The sequence below is a fragment of the Mustela nigripes genome, chromosome 9, assembly GCF_022355385.1.
Source record: "Mustela nigripes isolate SB6536 chromosome 9, MUSNIG.SB6536, whole genome shotgun sequence".
NCBI lineage: Eukaryota > Metazoa > Chordata > Mammalia > Carnivora > Mustelidae > Mustela > Mustela nigripes.
Window position 1 is genome coordinate 57,370,280 of NC_081565.1, and position 10,775 is coordinate 57,381,054.

Sequence of the window (10,775 nt, forward strand, 5' to 3'; positions counted from 1 at the left end):
AAAGGAAGAACCTCGTCAAAAAGAACCCTAAGTATAAGATTTATATACTATCAGGACAAACACAAATACACAGAAACAATGGCAGAAGAAAATGATGGAAGAGTGGTTATAAATTCTCAGTGTGGACAAGGAAGTTTATTTTGATTCTTCCTGGGTGTATCTTGATATCTTTGTTAAAGGACTCAACTTGCCTAAGATAAAGGGGGATTAAAAATTGATTTACCTATAGGAGTAGCACTGATTGGGGAAAAGGGGTTACCTTGAAGTTTAACTCTTTATGAATATTAGAAAATAAAAATAAGATAAGAATAAACTAGACTAAATTAAGTTAAAATTTAAAAAAATTTTAAAAAATAGAAAATCAATAGAAAAACACAGGTGTATGTATCAAAAAGTTCAGGCTAGAAGGTTATTATGAAATTTGATGTACTGGACTTCTCACTGTGATGTGAAATAGGTTAAAAAATTATCTACATATATTTTTAAAAAATGAACCAGAATAGTGGGAACGAGTTAAAAATAAAAGTTGTATCTATGAAGTAGTGGTGGTTGTTCTCTTGTCATCTTTTTTTTTTCTTTTTTCTTTCCTGGTCGGTTTTCTGGGGGAGGGGCCTGCCACATGGGTGGGTTTTCAGTCAATGATGTTCCCTGAGTTAAGTCCTCCCGCCCCCCTCAAAGGGGTGGGCTCTGAGGAAACTGGTTTTTCAGGCTTTTGTTCTCTGGAGGTTTTTATGTTTGTTTGTTCGGGTTTTTTTGGTTTGTTTGTTTGTTTTCTCCCGCCTTGACAGCTTTTGATGGTTTTTGGAGGTTTAGAAGAAAGCAAATTGCACCCCGACCTCCCTCTCAGAGAGAAACCTCAGTCTACTCCCCTGTTGGTGCGACACAGCCCATATAAATTTCCCCTTGGCCACTGGCAGAGCATGTTCCAAGTCGCAGTCCCTGGGGATGCAGGATCTTCTGCTTGTACCCAAGACCACAGCAGCAACGGCTATCTGGGCAGCTCCAGACCGCCAGAGAGGTTCCAAGCAGCGATTGCACACTGAGATTTTCTTGCTGGCCGGGGCTGGGAGTGCCTGGTCTTTCTGGGTCTAAGAGCACTGGGCCGGCACCTGTGCACACTTCTCACAGGGGAGGGTGTGGGGCGCGCACGTCTCAGGCTCTGATAGTACGGTGCAGCATTCTGTCACCTGATGAGGCACCCAGTCCCTCACAGGAGCGGGACCCCACGCGTTCTCCAGCATGCTGGCAGCTCAGGGACCAAGACCTTGTTTCTCCACCGGACTTTCTCTGGCTCAGCACCAAGGGAGGCTGTCCTGGGTCTGGGGACTTAAGCCCCTGTCCCTAACCGCCCTGATTCCCACAATTTCCCCCCACAATCCTTTGCTCTTTTTGAGTGCTTTCAACCAGACTCCTACTATTTTTTTTAAAGATTTTATTTATTTATTTGAGAGAGATTTATTGAGAGAGATCACAAGCAGGCAGAGAGGCAGGCAGAGAGAGAGGAGGAAGCAGGCTCCCTGCTAAGCAAAGAGCCCATTGTGGGGCTCGATCCAAGGACTCGGAGTTCATGACCTGAGCCGAAGGCAGTGGCTTAACTCGCTGAGCCACCCAGGCACCCCTGCCAGACTCCTACTTAATACCCACACGCAGGGCACTCTCGTATTGGGGTATTACTTTCCAATCAGTCACCTCTGGTGGCTCCCTCCCTCTTTTGTTTACCTTCTGATATCAGTCCTACATTCCCACTCCACTTTACCTGCCCACTGGCATCTTCTGCCCCTATAGAGATCCAGATGTGTATAATTCTGATCTCAGGATGATTTCATGGGTGATCGGAGTTCTTTGGTAGGTAATCAGCTCACTTTAGCATACAGGTTGAAATCGCTCCTCCTCCTACTTCCTCGCCATCTTGTCTCCTCCGAGGAGAAAGTTTCTTAAAAGGAGAAAGAAGAAAAAATAATATAAAGAGAAATTGACATAACCTTGAGTTAATCATATCAATTGCCAGGAGTTGAAAAAGAGAACTATCTTAAGGGGTTTTTAGTGAAATATATTAACAAAGAATATTTATTTTTTGTAATTTTATTTTATTTTATTTTTTTGGTTTTCCAAGATTCATTGTTTATGCACCACACCCAGTGCTCTATGCAATACATACCCTCCTTAATACCCATCCCCAGGCTCACCCAACCCCCTCCTTCTCTCCCCTCCAAAACCTTCCGTTTATTTCTCAGAGTCCACAGTATCTCATGGTTTGTTTCCCCATCCAATTTCCCCCAACTCACTTTTCCGCCCCATTTCCCAAAATCCTCCGTGTAAGGAGGCTCCACAAGTAAGTGAAACCATATGATGATTGACTCGCTCTGCTTGACTTTTTTCACTCAGCATAGTTTCCCCCAGTCACAAATAAACATTGTTAAAATGTCTATAGTGCCTAGAACAATCTATAGTTTCAATGCCATCACAATCAAAATTCCACTGGTATTTTTCAAAGAGTTTGAACATACAATCCTAAAATTTGTATGGAACCAGAAAAAACCCCAAATTGCTAATGAAATGTTAAAAAAGAAAAACAAAAAACAAAAACTGGGGGCATCACGTTGCCTGATTTCAAGTTTTACTACAAAGCTGTGATCACCAATACAGCCTGGTACAAACACAAAAACAGACACATAGACCAGTGGAACAGACCAGATGTGAACCCACAACTCTATATTCAGATAATCTTTGACAAAGCAGGAAAAAATATACAATGGGGGAAAAGTCTCTTCAATAAATGGTTCTGGGAAAAGTGGACAGGTGTGTATAGAAGAATGAAACTTGACCATTCTCTTACCCGTATAAAAGATGAACTCAAAATGCATAAAAGACCTCAACATGAGGCAGGAATCTATCAAAGTCCTAGAGGAGGACATAGGCAGTTACCCCTTTGACACTGGCCACAACAACTTCTTTCAAGATATGCCTCCAAAGGCAAAGGAAACAAAAGCAAAAATGAACTTTTGGAACTTCAACAAGATCAAAAGCTTCTGCACAGCAAAGGAAACAGTCAACAAAACGAAGTGCAACCCATGGAATGGGAGAAGATATTTGCAAATGACAGTACAGACAAAAGGTTGATATCCAGGATCTATAAAGAACTCCTCAAACTCAACACACACAAAAAAGATAATCACATCAAAAAGTGGGTAGAAGATATGAACAGACACTTCTTCAAAGAAGACATACAAATGGCTAACAGACACCTGAAAAAATGTTCATCATCATTAGCCATCAGGAAGATTCAAATTAAAACCACATTGAGAATCCACCTTATACCAGTTAGAATGGCCAAAATCAACAAGACAGTGAACAGCTAGTGTTGGGGGGATGTGGAGAAAGGGGAACCCTCTCACACTGTTGGTGGGAATCCAAGTTGGTGCAGCCTCTTTGAAAAACAGTGTGGCGATTCCTTAAGAAATTGAAAATAGAGCTTCACTATGACCCTGCAATTGCACTACTGGGTATTTACCCCAAAGATACAGATGCAGTGAAAAGAAGTGCCATCTGTACCCCAATGTTCATAACAGCAATGGCCACAGTTGCCAAATTCTGAAAAGAGCTAAGATGCCTTTCAACAGACGAATGGATAAGGAAGATATGGTCCATATATGCAATGGAATACTATGCTTCCATCAAAAAGGGTGAATACCCAACTTTTATACAAAGAGTTTTAAAAATGAGCATCTGTTATAAAATGAAAATATTTCTCACATCTTCATTTTGGATGTTTGTTTGAACCAAACTAAGTGCTAAAAATCATTTGTGGTACATTAGAATAAAACTATATACACCTATTTAAACACACACAAACAAGGATACTAAAAGACAAAAGCCCAAAAGTTAGTTTTAAGATTCCTAGTGATCAGGACAAAATGTAAATTTTATTTCTTGTCTACTGTCAAGGAAGTTAACACAAAATAGAAAATATATTCTTTTTCTTCCCTAGAACCCATGCTTAAAAATGGACAAATACAATAAATTTTAATGAAAAACACTACATTAAAAAATGCATATTTTGGTGACTTTTTTTTTGCAAATAGTTGGCTTTTTTTTTTTTTAAGAATAAATGGCTATTTTAAAAAGCAACCAAAGATATCTTCAAAATAGACCCATTCCTTTCTTACACTGGGAAATTTTTTTGCAGTCACACTTACAAATTCTTTGTGAAATCCTTTAAGCTAATTTAAATCAATATTATTTAAACTGTATCTTGTGCTGCTGACAATGACCTCTGATGCTGGATTTCACAGAACAGACATAGAGATCCAGAGAGGACCACAAAAGAGGAAAGTGATCTGTCATATCTTTCTTTTTTCTTTCCCTCCCTATCTCTCTATTCTTTTTTGTTTATTTTTTCACTCTTATTGAAGGAGTAGAGTATATATTCCCTTTGATGGGGCTCTACAGTGCAGTAAAAATGGCTTATTCTTTTTGGTCTGGTATATATGGACTTAGACCTAGCTTCAGACATTTAATAGTTACATGACCTTAGGTATATCATTAACTTTGTCTCAACAAAGTTAATTAACTGTGCCTCAACTTCTGCAAATAAAAATAAAATAGGACTATCTTTTTAACATAAGCATGGAATAGAAAACATATATACTGCCTTATTTCTCCTTCCTTGTAATTCCAGGATTTATAGTAACGAACATAAAGTCACCTGCTCAGAATCAAGGTCACTGCCACCTCCATTAGAATATTTAAACTTGTATTAGGACATATAAGAGATTAACAACTGAATAAAGGAGAAACAAAGCATTTTTTGGATCAGTGAGTACAGTTTCAGAAATAACCACCAGTTATTTTTTTTGAGATATAAATGTTTCAGTAGTGGTAAAAATGACCAGAAATCATTACTCTGGATTACTTCTTTCTACTTTGATTGATTGAGAGATTTTGATTCATGTATAGAGTGATCCATTGCTTTGAATCTCTCCTTATGCATATATCTGTGAAGTTGAACTAGAATTTTGAATACTTATCACAGTATGATGAAGTTGAGTATAACATGAGAATCATATCTAATATTGAGTCCCCAAGATTTACACCCCAGATTTAAGAGGTCTTTGCTTCTTTTCCATACCAATACAGTTTTTAAAAATAACATTTTGTGCTTTCCTTCCCATTAGAATTTGAGCAAAATTCCCTTATCCCTACTGCCTAGCACAACACAGTAAGAAAAAGTATAGAATCAAAATCAGACAAACCGACACCCAAACCTTAGTTGCAGCACATACAAACTGTCAGAACAGGGACAAGTAACTTCCTGTCTATAAACCTCAGTTCTTTATCACTTAAATGGGACTGACAGTAGCAGTCATTCTTAGTAATCATAACACTTAGAGATAAAGCATCAGGCACATAGTAAGTCTCAACAACCACTAGCAATTATTATTAGGTTTTCTCTAAATGATTAACAAGTACATAAATAAATGAGGCAAAAGAGTCAAGCATCTCATCTAGGTCAATGTTCTTTATCCCCTTCTCCCCCTGGCAATGTTCACTTCAGTGATGTAGCTGCAAAGGAAAAAAAAAAAAAAAGTATTGTTGGTAACTGGGATACAATTTTATACCACTGATTTCTTCCTAACTTCTTTCTTTTCCCTTAACTTGCAACACTGATTTGTCCTGATACAATCTACAGTATTCTCTCTCTGTCTCTCTCTCCTTGAATTTTAAACCTTAGAAAGATAATAATAATAATGATTGAGGGAAGCAATGTAATGGAGATAACTGAATAAAGAGCTAATTCAACAAGAGGCCTAGCTCATCTGCAGGTACAGATATCAATTAACCAGGATACATATATTCTTGTCTTCCACACTTTAAATATTATTAGTTTATGTTTACTTTATCTTCAATAATTTCTACAGGAAAAATCTTTGTAATCTAACTGATATCAAAGATGTGAGAACAATGAGCAAAGTAGGTCAAACAGATAAGGTGATGTTATTTTACCAGACCTCACTATTTGATAGCATTTTGAATTTCATTACACTAGGTAATGTTATGGATTTAAAAATATAAAAAATTTGATACATAATTATGAGATGCTTGATTTAATTGCTTTTAGAATAGGCAAACTGTAAGAAAGCTTGCTTTTTTATATTTATTTATTTTTTTTTTTTTTAAAGATTTTATTTATTTATTTGACAGAGGGGGATCACAAGTAGGCAGAGAGGCAGGCAGAGAGAGAGAGGAGGAAGCAGGCTCCCCACTGAGCAGAGAGCCCGATGCGGGACTCGATCCCAGGACCCTGAGATCATGACCTGAGCCGAAGGCAGCGGCTTAACCCACTGAGCCACCCAGGCGCCCAGCTTGCTTTTTTTTAAACTGATCTTACCACAAGCAATTTTTGTGCTCTTAGAAACATGACCAAATGATAGCCATTATAAAATCTATGTGCTTAAAAAACAAACAACAACAACAAAAAAGAACACCAATGCATTTTTTCAATAGTTAGATATTTCTATCCCTATTTCTTTCAGCCTTATTTCCACTACTGTTCTGGACATTAATAAAGATCAATATACTATTATCTTGCTTCATGGCACTTTGTTAATTTTCCAAAACTAGTTTTTTTAATGCACAAAGATGAAAATCATTCCGCCTTTTTAAGTTGATATTTTTCTTTACCATTACATGGTGTTTTTTTGGGTATGATGGATAGTGAACTCTTCTATTGTTTAAACGTTTAACTGTGCTTGTGTTTTAGTACCATTAAGCCAGCTAAGAAAGTACAAAAGTATTTTTTATATGACCACTAGACCAAAAGAAGATTTTAAAATATTATTGAAAAATATTTATATTATTCTCATATTCTTATAGTTTCTTATATTAAATTTTACTACATATACTGTGAAGCAGAAATTCTAACAACTATGTTGAGGTGTTATGAAAAGAAGCTTGAATTTGTGAAATCTCCTTAAGGATCCCCTTAGATGGCAATCAGTATCAGCATTCAGAGTCACCTCCAGCATAAAGAACCCTGGCTTGGTTGGGAGACACTTTGCAAAGAAAATTCCAATTGCTGAGTTTTGTTTCTAGCACCTTCCAGGTATTGGTTTCTGAGGGTTGTAGAAAAAAAAAAATTAAGGAAGGGAAACTAATGTACTCTCAACATTTCAAATGAAAATTCACTTAATTTACAATGTTAGGAAACGTATGAAAAAAGGGAGAATTTCTCCAAATTACAAAAGTTAGTTTCATTTTCCCATGTTATTTGACATCTATTTATTGAGCCTTGGCTTGGAGTATGGCATAATGATGACCTCAAATTAATCATTTGGAGATTGAAATCCCATTACTAGTGTCAATTTTAAGTTAAGAACCCATAACATCTGAGTAACTTGGATTTGGTTGAATAGTCACTAATTGAAATTGCTCATCAGAGAATACAATAACTTTACGAAAAAAAATGAAGTACGTGTTTTATGTTCTCATAGCCTTGTTTTCAACATCCAGTCTAACATCCATCCTTAATATCTATTCTTTCTATCCTAATCATTGTGAATTCATCTCATATCTACTCCTATACCTATATTTTTAAAGTACAAGGATTCATATGGAATTGTCTGACATGTAAATAATCTGTGAGGGAGTAGCAAGAATTATGTAAATGCCATATATTAGAGTATATACTGTCTAAAATCTAAAATAAAAGTCTAATTCAATATTTTAAATTTCAATTTTTAACATGAAGTGAATCAAATGTAGGCATAAGTTTTCTTTAGAACTTTTAAAATCTTATTTTCAAGGTTACAATTATTTTGTTTAATGTAATGAGTAGATTAGACGTGGACCTTTTTTTCTTTTCTAAACACTGGACAAAACAATTAAAATATGATATCCAATGTTAGGCACTCTGTTTTCTGAATATTCCCTTCCATTTTCCTCTAATCATCTTGGGTAATTAGTTATCAATGGATCTACACATACTGCCCATATATAGTGGTCTTAGTCCATTAAGATCATTTAGAAATTTCAAATCAAAAGAAAAAGAAGGAGGAGGAGGAGACGGAGGAGGAGGGGGAGGAGGAGAGGAAAAAGAAGAGGAAAGAGAAGAGGGAGAAGGAGGAGGAGGACGAGGAGGAGGAGAAGGAGGAGAAAGAGGAGGGGGAGGAGGAGAAGGAGAGGAAGGAGAAAAAGAAATTTCAAAACATTCTGGTTAAAAAAAAACAACAACTAAGAATTTGTAATACTGAACCTCTACTAAGGCTATAATCACTTTTATGTATTCTAGCTAGATTATAGGAATTCTTGGAATAAATGCTTCCAAATTCCACAACAATGTTGGGACTGCTGTTTCATCAAGGTGGCCAACGTTTCAGGCTCCAAAGGATAGGGTAGCACCTCAAAACTTCCTTCTCTGTTCCTTAATCTCTTTGAATATCAGCATGCTGATTTATAACAGTGAGGGTTTTGATACCCACCTTTTTAAGCAGATACTCCATTAAATATGTGTTAAGATAGGTTAAGTTAAGTAACAGTAACATTTAACCCCAGAATGTCAGTAATTTATAACAATAAGATGTAATTCCCTTTCACACTATTTGTCTATTGTCAGCTGACTGAGGGCTCCATTCTTACAAGCTTATGGAATGACAAAAGAGCTTTCATCATTGCACAGCAACTAGTAGCTTGATTGCATGTTGTCCTTAGTCAGAGAAACAAGTGTATGGTGTTGCCATCAACTCAGATCTGGATAATAGCTGTGCTGAAGGAAAAAATGAAAGACAATGAAAAAAATTGACTCCTAAAGATTTCTTACATTATTTTGGCAATAGTAATCATATAGTAGTATGTCTAACTATAAAATGTGGGAGAATGCATTCCTGACACGTTATGAGATGAAGATTTGTAAATGCTTGGTGAAAAGCACTAATGGCCACATATAAAATCTATTGTTCGTTGACTGATAACCCATAATATGCACTATTTATTCCAACTATTGTAAAGGCTTTCATGCATTCATTAAACTAAATTTCATTGAAGATATACTCAAAGTCCTGAGGTAGGTATTGGGAATATTTGGATGTATAAAACAAAGTTTCAGAACTTTAGGTCTTGTACAGTGGGAAGGATGGTGGGAAGAATGCTGTTCAATTTTGCCTCCCTTTACAAATCATTTCATCACAATTTTTTATCCCTATGACCCATTTACAACTTCCCAAGCATAGGCAATACCTGAGTCTCTTTTTGGCAACACTGGTTATTTTTATTCTTAACATTGTTAATATCCAAGTCAAAGTCCCATCTAAGATATTGATCTGTTTCTTATCCTCCTTTTTTTTTCCATTCATTTTTAGCTCTCTTTGAGTCACCTTAAGGGCTTATCAAAAAACACCCTCTTTATCAAGTGTAGTGCCACTCCCACCAAAATCTCACTGCACCATACAACACTTGTACAATCACAAATAAAACTGCTCTTTAACCTTCTTTTTCTTTGGAACTCTTCCCAGTCTTTCTTGATTCACTTAACTCCATTTCAAACTTATTTTACTTTTTTAATCATTTTTTTAAAAATTTTTTATCTTTTATAAACATATATTTTTATCCCCAGGGGTACAGGTCTGTGAATCACCAGGTTTACACACTTCACAGCATTCACCAAGCACATACCCTCCCCAATGTCCATAATCCCACCCCCTTCTCCCAAACCCCCTCCCCCCAGCAACCCTCAGTTTGTTTTGTGAGATTAAGAGTCACTTATGGTCTGTCTCCCTCCCAATCCCATCTTGTTTCATTTATTCTTCTCCTACCCACTTAAGCCCCCATGTTGCATCACCACTTCCTCATATCAGGGAGATCATATGATAGTTGTCTTTCTCCGCTTGACTTATTTCGCTAAGCATGATACGCTCTAGTTCCATCCATGTTGTCGCAAATGGCAAGATTTCATTTCTTTTGATGGCTGCATAGTATTCCATTGTGTATATATACCACATCTTCTTGATCCATTCATCTGTTGATGGACATCTAGGTTCTTTCCATAGTTTGGCTATTGTGCAATAAACATTTGGGTGCATGTGCCCCTTTGGATCACTACGTTTGTATCTTTAGGGTAAATACCCAATAGTGCAATTGCTGGGTCATAGGGTAGTTCTATTTTCAACAATTTGAGGAACCTCCATGCTGTTTTCCAGAGTGGCTGCATCAGCTTGCATTCCCACCAACAGTATAGGAGGGTTCCCCTTTCTTTGCAACCTCACCAGCATCTGTCATTTCCTGACTTGTTGATTTTAGCCATTCTGACTGGTGTGAGGTGATATCTCATTGTGGTTTTGATGTATTTCCCTGATGCTGAGTGATATGGAGCACTTTTTCATGTGTCTGTTGGCCATCTGGATGTCTTCTTTGCAGAAATGTCTGTTCATGTCCTCTGCCCATTTCATGATTGGATTATTTGTTCTTTGGGTGTTGAGTTTGCTAAGTTCTTTATAGATTCTGGACACTAGTCCTTTATCTGATATGTCGTTTGCAAATATCTTCTCCCATTCTGTCAGTTGTCTTTTGATTTTGTTAACTGTTTCCTTTGCTGTGCAAAAGCTTTTGATCTTGATGAAATCCCAATAGTTCATTTTTGCCCTTGCTTCCCTTGCCTTTGGCATTGTTCCTAGGAAGATGTTGCTGCGGCTGAGGTCGAAGAGGTTGCTGCCCGTGTTCTCCTCAAGGATTTTGATGGATTCCTTTCGCACATTGAGGTCCTTCATCCATTTTGAGTCTATTTT